Consider the following 10679-nt stretch of genomic DNA (forward strand, 5'->3'; position numbering starts at 1 on the left):
GAGCGCGACGATTGGTCCGTCTACATGTCCATCTACCCTTCTCTAGCGTCTCATTGGTTTCTTTTCCTTTCTTCTCTCCCCCTCCACCCTTCCTACCTAGCATTTCCCCCGCCGGAAAGAGGCGGGACGACTCGGACGATTGACAGGTTATCCGACCAACAGAGATAAGAGGTGGTGGCTATGTGGTGGGAGCGGCGGTATGATTGGTTGAGATGGACGTCAGTCACGTTGCAAGCGGAGGGCGGATTGGCGGTGGCCGCGAGGGGGCGGTTTCTCTCCCCCTCCACCCTTCCTACCTAGCATTTCCCCCGCCGGAAAGAGGCGGGACGACTCGGACGATTGACAGGTTATCCGACCAACAGAGATAAGAGGTGGTGGCTATGTGGTGGGAGCGGCGGTATGATTGGTTGAGATGGACGTCAGTCACGTTGCAAGCGGAGGGCGGATTGGCGGTGGCCGCGAGGGGGCGGTCCTTCCCAGAGCAGCCTACGCTGCTGTCACATCCGCTGGTTCCGCACTCGCTGTTCCCTCAGTGGTTTCCTGAGGGAAGAGGGATCTCCTGAGAGCAGAGGGATCGCGGGGCTCCCGGGAGAAGCTCCGCGCCACACTCCGACGGGCTTCCAGGACCATATATGGTCCCTCCATACCGCCAGCCTGCATCCTGGTGTTTCCATAGGGAAGAAACAAAAGCGGTGTATAACCAGAACTGGTGTTATTTCAGCTTTTTCCTATACAAGGAAATGGGAAGACAGTGAAAAATGTTGGAATCTGTACATAGTTTTCAGCTTGTATGCCACACACACACTGTAGGGTTACATAATGGAGTGAGGCAAGAGGAAAAGGATAGGAATTTTGCCCTGGTTTCTGAAGAGAGAGACCGGAGGCTTTGCAGAGGCTTCTTAGACAAGCACTGCAAACACTGTCCAACAAGGAAATAAGTGGTGAAGTGTCACCACATTATTTCACCAATCCCATTTTTCAGTGCGTGCTAATCACGTTTCTCGGGAGCTGTAACCTTGAAATCTTCACCTTGCAGATTTTCATATCGTGTCCAGTTTCCTGACCTGCTGCTGCAGCTTGCACGAAATAAAAGGCAAAAATTTGTAACAATCACCTGAGGAATTTCCATTTCCTCCAGAGGTGCTGCTGTTTCAAAAAGAAAGCGAGGTAGGTAGTAGGAGACTTAGTTTTTTATTTGTATATAACCAGAAGGTTTGGTGGCAAAGTAGGGCTAAAAAAAGAGCTCGGTTTGTATCCCCAGGCTGAGGCAGCAGCAGGACACACTGTCCGTCTGCGTGGGACACCTGTAATTGTTCCATCTCCTGGCTCACACTGCTCGTTAGCCTTTCCCAGAAATCCCTATTCCACACAGTCTGGGGATTACGCTCCAGCGATACACCTGGAATTGCCCCAGAGCTGGAAAAAAAAGATGCCAAGAGTCAGGAAAGGGCACAATTATCCCACTGTGTACACAAATTGCACTGAATGTTTCAGAAGATGAGAAGTGAAATCTGGAGGGAGGCTGTACCCTGTCTTTGACCCTATGTCTTAGACCTATTAAGTCATCACAGTGCAGCCTACACCTCTTGGAAAGGGAACAGGAATTGGTGCTGCACGTTCTTCCTGTGTTAACCCAACTTCCAGGAGAATTACCCAGTTTTCAAAAGCAAGAGTCAAAGAGAGCCAGCCCCTTCCCTGTGAAAACCACCTAAACATCCTTCAGAAAAGAGGGCAGTTAAGGATTACCAGCTCAAGGTGGATAGAAGGGAATGGGATAGGTGATTAATGTCCTAACAGCATCTAATAATTATTGTCTGAGTATTTCCAATTAAGCAAAACCCCCAATATTGCTACAGTCTAAATACAAGGAGAAAGTTATTCTGCACCAACCAACTGTTACTAATCTGGGGCTTTTCTCCATGGCTACCACATCAAAACAGGAGATAAAGATAAAAGAGAGAATTTCTGCCAATGAAATTTAAGTCCATCTCGCTGAAAAAACAGGATACTAAAGAGACAATACATATGTTCAATGTCCTGCAGACTCTGAAATTTTCACGGAGATTTCTGTGCCACTCTGTCTTGCAGAGTCCCTGTGTTTACTCCCTGTAGGGTGTGGTGTCTTATGCAGAAATAACAAGAATTGTGAGTTTAAATGCAATTGTTTTAAGAAACACCTGCGTTTTTAAGTCGTTCCCTCTCAAAGACCAATTTCCTTTGGAAAAATACTGATCTTTCTCTCTGGCCATTTCCAGAGTAATTCGCACAGTTAACTACTCCTGTCCTGGAGGTTTCTGCCCATCACTTGAAGCCCTGCTGAGGATGTGAGGAGAATCCTCTGAGCCACAAAGAACCCACATGCAGGATACCCATCCTGGACCACACCTGGTGAGACCCACTGTCACTTCCTAAAGGCAGCATGTAGAAATTTTAAGATGAACTCTTAGGGGACATTTCCAAAGTATAGACGTTACCTTTCAAACTTAAAAGTTCCCTCAAGGTTTTCTTGACACCTTATTCTCCATAAAAAAGGGTTTATTTAAGCTAGATTGTGGTAACTGGTACCAGAGTAAAAATGGACTTTGGAATAGTGTAGAAAACAGTGGGTTTTGAGATTATTTGAGGCCAGCTCCTGACTTAGGGAGCTTGAGGCAAAACTCTACGTATGCCATTAAACCCTTTGCTTTCTGTCCTGTGAAGACAGCAGAATCTTGCCTATGAAGTATAAAAACTTCCAACTCTACAAACATTTCTTGATTGTTGCAGCCCACACACTAAAGGTGACACACCAGCACAGAGCGGCAGCCAAAACAAAATAGGAGTGGAAAATAGTGACAACATTTTGTCAGGTAGTAATTGTCAAATCAGGGTGGCTTGCTGCACATACACACACACGAGTTTACAAGTTTGCTGTAGTTTACTTTACTCTTGGGCATAGCTTGGGAATTTTTCTAGAATAAAACCTTTTGGTGCAGCAGATAGCTTGGGAAAGGATTTGCCTCTGGGGGAAGGAAACAGTTTCAATCCCTCCTGTGTCTCTTGGAGGAATTTTTCATTTTAAAGCATTGATGATTATGCTAATTAGTGCTTACCCTCAAATGCCAGTGGAATATAAATGTTGATAGTAGCTAAAACACACTGCAAATGTGCAGCAAAGTCTTCCTCCAGAGAGTCATCTGTGTTCCATGATAGCTCAGCTGGGGAGAAGCAGCGTTCTTCACATGGAAAAGCAAAGTAACTGTCTCTTCTATCCATGTCATCCCAAGGTGGCACTTCTAGACTCCTCTGGATAGCCATGAATCAACTGTTACCTCATCATTTGGGCATGCTTTGCTGTGATATGTGTTAAAATGTCCTTAGTAGTTCTCAGGTAAACAGGAACCTTTCTCTTCGATCAGGTGTGTGAGCAACATCAAGGATTTGGGTAGGATTCCTCCTGTAACCCTGGAGTACAAGTGAAGCTGGCCTGAGTTTGGACCTGCGAGAGGCTGAAGCCACTGGCTCTATAAGTGGATTTGAAGGGGGATGTTCAGGAGCTTTGCTCCTGCAAGCACAGGGGCTCTCCATGCTAGTAAAATACAGAATATGTGAAGATTCCTCAGTACTTCTCCTGCCTTTTTTCAGGCACTCTAAAAAATACAAGTTCTTCCACATTCTAAAAGGAAAGAACTTATAGAACAACTCTGCTTACCAAAACACACACAGAAAAATATTTTAAAGCCTAAAAAGAATACTTTTAACTCTTAAAAATTACCCTATTTTTAATATTCAGTGATATTTTTTTCCCCCTGAGCTCAAGCCTTTTGTTATCCAAACATTTTGAACTTCCATCTAAGTAGTACTGCCATTGCTTAATCCAAAGGCTTTAAAGTAGATGAAGTTGTTTGTCTGGCTGCAGGGCTTAAAGCTCTGGAGATACCACGGGCAGAATCCATTGTGTGATTCTGCCTGAAACTGATTGCTTCTGATTCCCTACAAAGTTCAGTTGAGTTACCTCAGACACCTGAAGGTCTGTAGGGAACCACTGGTGCCTGCCATTTTTCTTGGGGATGGAGTATTGACCTTGCTACAAAACCAGATGGGTTGTGTAGTCCCAGCTACACCAGCTTCTCTAAAAAGCCTTGTTTTCATCCCAATCCAGTGGTAACGGCACCTGGTAGGTGCCAGAGCAGAGATTTCCACGTGGCTCAGTCTTAGTATAGGAGACAGAGCAGCTTCTCAACTCTACAACATTCCATGACAAAGGATTGGTTCATCTGTGCAGATCCTGCTGGGATGATAATTGTCAGTCCAAGGACTGCACAGATAGGTGGATTTTGATGGACCGAGCTGACTCTGAACTCGGTAATCAGCTCCTGACATTCTCCCTTGGAATCATGGACCCCCGGATAGCGAATTTAAAGGTACTGACACTAAAATTCCTTGTCTTTGAGATCTTCTGCAGACCTCTTCAAAGCAGTGCACAGTACTCCAAGGATTCATGGCCCATGGATTGAAAATAGTCCTAGAAAAACACAATGCCTGTGCTTATTTTACTGAAGATTACTCGTTAGATTTCCCGTCAGCACTGTCAGAGGAAGAAATCTTGGCCCCAGCTGAACTCAACAGGAATTTTGCCACTGACTTGAATGGAGCTAAAATGTCACTCCTGCTATTTGTCAAGCCAATTACATCCAGACAATACTTTAACATCTGGCTTCAACTGAACACACAGAGCAGTTCACTCCCTCAGTCTCTGAAGAGCACAGGACATTGGCTATCATCATAAAATTTGAAACATTTGTTCTTGGCAAGCTGCTTGTAATGAAGAGGGGATCCATCCAGTGACAGTATCGGAACCAAGTCCCTGTTCCTTAGCCTATACTTATTGGCAATAGCATCAATAGATTTTCTGTCACTTTCTGGGAAGAATGTCAAAAGCACCCATCTACTGTTACAAGTCATTCTGTTGTAAAAACTTTGTTTAGAACAGCAGATCTGGCCTCATCTGTGGTTTCTCACAGACGAGGGGGGTTTTCACCCAGTTTGTCTTCTGTTTCCCAAGGCACTGGAAGGTCCCTTGTTAGGTCAGGGAACAGCATTTCTATCTAAACCCTTCTCTGAGTATGGTGGTCAAAGGTAAGGCTGAAGGACAGCAGACTATAGGAGAACAAATGGTATGAGCTTGTTTCCCTTTCTAAAAACCCACCTGAGACAAGGCAATATTGATTTATTGCAAAATATAAACGTTAGGTCACCCTCAAGTGGAGAACACCTTTTCCTGGTAGGAAAAAATAAAACCAGAGAGTTATTTGATCAGGGGTGATTAAAAAATCTATTTGAATGGGCAGACTCAGGATCAGAGAATGGTTTTGGTTGGATGAGACATTTAAGATTATCCAGTTCCAACCCCCTGCCATGGACAGGGACACTTTCCACTAGACCAGGTTGCTTCAAGCCCTGTCCAACCTGGCGTTGAACACTTCCAGAGATGGGGCATTCATAACTTCTCTGGGCATTACTGGGCATCCACAATTTCTCTGAGTCATTGGATGATGTCTGGAAGAACAGAGACATACAAAGAGAGGGGTTTTTATGCATCAGGTAGACAGGGATCTGTTCCCACCTCCAGGACTGGTTAGTTGCTGTACTGCTCACCTGTGCAAAAACAGCTTCCCTTAGTCTCCTTCCATCCCCTGGGATGCAAAACCAAACTCAGTCACCAGCATCTGATGAGCCTTAATTCCCTTAAATAATTAGCTTCTCAAATGTACACAAACAACTCTCATTTTCTGGATTAATGAAGGGAGCTGGGTTCCACTGAGCACAGCTATTATGGGGCTGCTAATACAGTGTTTGATTCCATTGCCTGCCACAGGGCACGGAGCAGTCTGGGCCCCTGGGAGAGCAGGAACACAGGGAGAGCAGCGCTGCAGGGTTAAAGTGGAAGCCACCAGGGGAAACCCTGGTAGTGCTTTGTGGCTTTATGCAGAGGGAGGGATGGTTTTATTTCTGTGTCTGCTGAGTCTCGTCTGGGTTTATGATGTTGCCACACAACCCAGAAGAAGGCTGAAGCTCAGGGAGATCTTGAGGGTGGGTAGCTTGCTTTAATCACCAGGTAAAGGCAGTTTCTGAAGCAGGGTAACAAAAATGTGACACAAACAGAAACCTAAAGCTTAGGTAGTCACACAGCAGCTTCTGCCCAGTTTCTGTAGCCAGAGGAGTAGAGAATGGCAAGGAGTTGGAAGGCTACAGTGGAACTGGAGTGTTCTTGTCCTCTGTGTTCATTTGGCTGAGGAGCTGGTAGGAAGCTGGTTGCAAAAAGTCAATCTTGCCTCATTTTGGCAGGTACAGGCATCTAAACTCTTCAAAACAAACTTCTGTTCTTTCTTTGGGATCTTGGCACAGGGCAGGCAAGTTTGTTTTTCCCAACTGGAAGGAGAAGGAACTGAGGAAATGTCAGAAGAGCCTGCAAAGGCTGCTTAGCTCTGCCCTGGGAGGTTTAAACTGAGGCCATATTACATGGACAACTCAACACTGTTAGGACTGTTCCCTTCCTCTCTCTGCATCACTGCTTCCCTGCCTTGTACATAGGATAGGGAGAAGAGAATAATTAGGAAATCAGGGAATTTGAGATGTAACTGCAGCCACTCAACAAAGTCATGCAGCTTCTCAGACAACTGGACATGAAAAGGCCTGGACTGTTGATTTCCTCAAATTCTTCAGCCATCAAAGAGCCCTTCAGTACACGTCATTCTCCCCCAGCAATTAGTACATCCAAATTAGTGGCCCTGCAGCCCTGGATAAGGATTTGGTGCTAAATATCTTCTCACATGGAAGTTCTCCTTCAACAATATGCCCTCGAGCAGATACCATCTGTCACATCTGCAAACCAAACCAAACCTTTTGACCTCTGTAAGAAAAGCCTGAAATTGTATTAGAAGCCTTGGGTTAATCAAGAACCTTGGTGAAGGCATAGCAGGAGTTGAGAGGTTAAGAAGGAATCCATGGAACTGTGATGGTTTATGCAGCAAAGTTTGTGTTTCATTCAGTGCCAGGCACCAGGGACTTCAGAGACCTGCAGGTGCTCAAGAATCTCAGCACCTTCCCAAATCAGGAGCACTTCCCTAGAGGTGGCCATTCAAAATTAAGCACTTTTGAAAGTGCAGGGATGCTGCTTCTCATGTCAGGGCTTGTTGGGCCACTGACTTCAGAGGAGTAATTTAGCTGAAGCAATCAGGAAATAATTATTACAGTGGAGAGTTAAAAGACAGTAATTAAACTTTATAAATAAATAACTGAAGTGACTAAAAAAGTCCACCCAAAGCCTACTTTTGGAGCACTATTTAATGTAAATGAATCACTTAGTGGACAATACAACAATCATCTGTTCAGCTTCTATTCATTATCAAAGACAATACAGAAGGATTGGCAGGGAATAGCCATGTGCCAGAGGGAGCCCTTTAGGAAATACCACAGAATCTGGACTGGCTTTTGTCTGTTCTTCTATTGTGTTCTGACAATGCTTTGCTAATGAATGTCCAACATCATCTCAGTTGTCTTTTTCTTTTTTTTTTTCCCCCAAAACCAGATGAGTGGTAATCTTGGCCTTCCAGGGTTGCTTGTTCCTGTTGGGAAGTCTTCCACACATTCCACATGTATCAGCTTAGCCAAGGTCCAGAAAGCTGAGGATGTGTTGTCTCAGGCCCTCTGGGAAATCCCACTGTAGGTGATGAGACAAAATCCTTTGATTTGGGCAAAAATCCATTAAGTTTTAAAGAAATCATCACGTATCTTTGAAACACACAGTACTTCAGTGAGTTGTATACTCAGTAAATTTGTCTTTTGTTACTCTATTTGAAAGGACAATAACCTCATTCTGAGAAATAAGCTGCTTTTCCATAGGGAGTATTTACACTGCTCATTCCCAGTGTTATCATGGGAGTTATCTGCAGGAAACTGCAGGCTAAAGGGAATCCCTATCAGGAATCTGGGGAGCTAACCCTAGCAAGCAAACACCTATGCTAGAACAAACAGAGGTAAGACAATTTCAAGCACTAAAATGCTGTCATTATGCCTCAGAATTGATGATCCACTGACATTCCCATTTCTTAGGAGTTACCGGTTTGGAATAGCTCTGAGTTCACACCTGAAGGTGTAGCAGGTACCCAGAGGGCTTCCCTTTTCTTACCTGGCTCCTTGGCTCACTCCTACGTTGCTGCTGCAACTTTAAGCTCCTGCAGCATTGCTGGTTGGACTCTCTGGTGCCCTGCAGTGCAAAATCACTGTGATAGTCTTGAGTTAAGAAAAAAGGGCAACAGTGATACACTTAAGAGAATAAACAGGCTTTTCTGCTGAGAAAATGCATGTGGAATAGCACCCAGATTTGACTTTTCAAGGCTGTCTCTGAGGTTGTTTTATTTTGTATTAAAGAAAATCTGAGGCTCTGCAGCAAATTTCTGCAGCCAGGGGTGATTTCTGTCAAATCCAGTGACAATGGAGGATGTGGGTTTCTAGTTAACACTATCTGGAATTTGAGATAGAAATGCACACTTCATAACATCTTGCTTTGAGCTCAGTCTTCCAAATAAAACAGACAGAGATGGCATCAAACCCTCCAGGGCTTATGCTTGCAAAATCCCCACCAAGTTTGCTGCAAGCTCGGTGAGCAATTTGGGAGTTTTACTCACAGCATGAACTCAGAATGCCACTGAAGGTGGGACTTGAGGGCTGACAGCCCCTCTGGGGGCTATTTCTGATATTACTATTTCCAGCTTCTCACTGTCCTTCAGCTGGAGATCATTCCTGCAGAAACGGGGGCTGCAGGATGGGTGGCACATCTTCTCCTCTCCATGTCACTGCAGTGCTTGGAATAGCAATGGAACCTGAAGTAATTGGTGGGTTGGATTAATACCCTGGGCTGTGTGTGGGGATGCACAGCCCAGCTGCCACCTCGGGGGCAAGACTGAGACCTCTGACAGCGAGCTGGGGCAGCAACAGCCAAAATCCATCCTCCTGGAGCTCTTTGGGAGACACAATTAGTATTACAGCTACCTCCAGACACACCATTCTTGGTACCTGCAAGGCCAAACTGCCAGGTAGAGTGCTGAAAATGGGTGGTTATAGCACCCTAAAACTGCAATCCTGAATGCTGCCCTTTCAATAAAAAAATCTATCACTGGCCAGGGAGAGAAAACTACGGAGCTTCTGATAAACAGTAGTTCATTTTGCGAGATCATTGCCACCATTTGCACTAATTGACTCTTTTTTATAGTAATCTCTGTTAAAAGACAGAATTTCTCAAGTATCCTTTTGGTAGGGAAAAAAGCCCTGATTATGTTAACGCTCAGTATATTAAAGGCATCATCCTTATTTTGGGAGAAAGAAGAACCAGAATAATTACCCTCCTTTGTTTAATAAACTTCCCCTAAAATATCAAAAAAAAATTTATTCAGTAAAGTTCTGTTCCTCCCTGCTCTGGTAAAGAATTTTTTTTGTTAGTCCCTCGAGTGGATGCTTAAGTCAGGTCTCGCTGTAATTACACACCTCGCAGCAGTGCGGGAGACTTAATTAAGAGAGTCGCTGTAGGTGTGTTGTCAGACAGATACAACTCAGTGCTGCTGGAGGAGGCACCAGCATCCAGCTGCAGTGGGCATGTTGGGGAAGAAAATTCAAGTTTGAAGAGGATTTTGAGATCCTCCTGCAAAAAGCAGCGCGGACACACCCAGCAGCCTCTGTTCAAAGCCCCTCAACTCCATCATAAGGGAGTCTGTGGTTTTAAAAATCTCTCTGTACTCACCAGGAGACGCTCTGCCACACGGCAAGATTTCAGATTCTCTCCTCCCCTCCTCCCAAAAGTGTGACTCACCAGTTTCAAATGGTGACATTTCATTCCCAAACTATTCCGGGAGCAGCTGGCTCCATAGCACATGGGGATGTGGGGAGAAGGGAGGAGGGAAGGAAGAGCCAGCTCGCGCAGTCAAAACCACTCATTCTCTCCCCCACACAGGTATGTTGCTTTTAAATTTCAGAACCACATAATTTGGGACACGCTGGCAAATTCCATCGGAGGAAAACAATAAAACAAGCACATTTCAGAGGGAAAACAAAAATATCTGCACACGCAGGTGATGCAATTCCCTGTCAGCCAGGAGGAACTGGGAGAGGGGTTTGCTCTCCAGATGGAATAGATGTGAGGAAATGCCCTGTCCCCACTTCTCACTCGCCATACGAGTCCGAACCCCGCAGTTCTGGGCGAATTTCTGTGTGATCGAGAGTCAGGGTTTAGTCAGCATCAGTATCTTACTAATGATGAACAAATGCATGTGCAGTGAGACGCTGACAACAGGGGAATGACAGAGAATCCGTGTCAGCTCCCGGTCCCGAGAGGAGTTTAGTGTCACACTGCAGTCCGGCATCGCCTTGTCCCTGCTGTGGGGACATCGCTGCCGTTAGCACAACATCCTGCATGTGGGGAGCGGCACGGACACCGGCCTGGTCAGCGCACATGTGCAGGCACAGAATCACAGGATATTCTGAGCTGGGAGGGACTCACAGGGATCACCGCGTCCAACTCAGACGTGAATGGCCCATCCGGGGATCGAACCCGCGAGCTTGGCGGTGGCAGCAGTGGCCGGTGCGGGGCGGAGGACAGGAGCGAGATCTCGGACTGTCACTCTGTGCGTGGCTGTGGGGTCCGA

General features: G+C 45.6%; 2 long non-coding RNA genes across 3 annotated transcripts in view; one reads left to right on the top strand and one right to left on the bottom strand.

The window, feature by feature from the left end:
• The first annotated feature begins 308 nt into the window (after positions 1 to 308).
• Positions 309 to 3906, top strand: LOC108446697. Its single transcript, XR_001861985.1, has 3 exons — positions 309 to 1167; positions 2256 to 2388; positions 3399 to 3906. It is a non-coding gene; the product is annotated as an uncharacterized LOC108446697 (long non-coding RNA).
• Positions 3907 to 7295: 3389 nt separating this feature from the next.
• LOC108446698 overlaps positions 7296 to 10679 on the bottom strand; it is a 17836-nt gene continuing 14452 nt past the window's right edge. For both annotated transcript variants that reach the window (XR_001861986.1, XR_001861987.1), the window contains 2 exons: positions 8171 to 8248; positions 7296 to 7702 (listed from right to left, as the gene is read on the bottom strand). This is a non-coding gene — a long non-coding RNA (uncharacterized LOC108446698). The remainder of the gene's footprint in view (positions 7703 to 8170; positions 8249 to 10679) is intronic.

This window comes from Corvus brachyrhynchos, unplaced genomic scaffold (assembly GCF_000691975.1).
Source record: "Corvus brachyrhynchos isolate BGI_N302 unplaced genomic scaffold, ASM69197v1 scaffold5, whole genome shotgun sequence".
NCBI classification, from domain to species: domain Eukaryota; kingdom Metazoa; phylum Chordata; class Aves; order Passeriformes; family Corvidae; genus Corvus; species Corvus brachyrhynchos.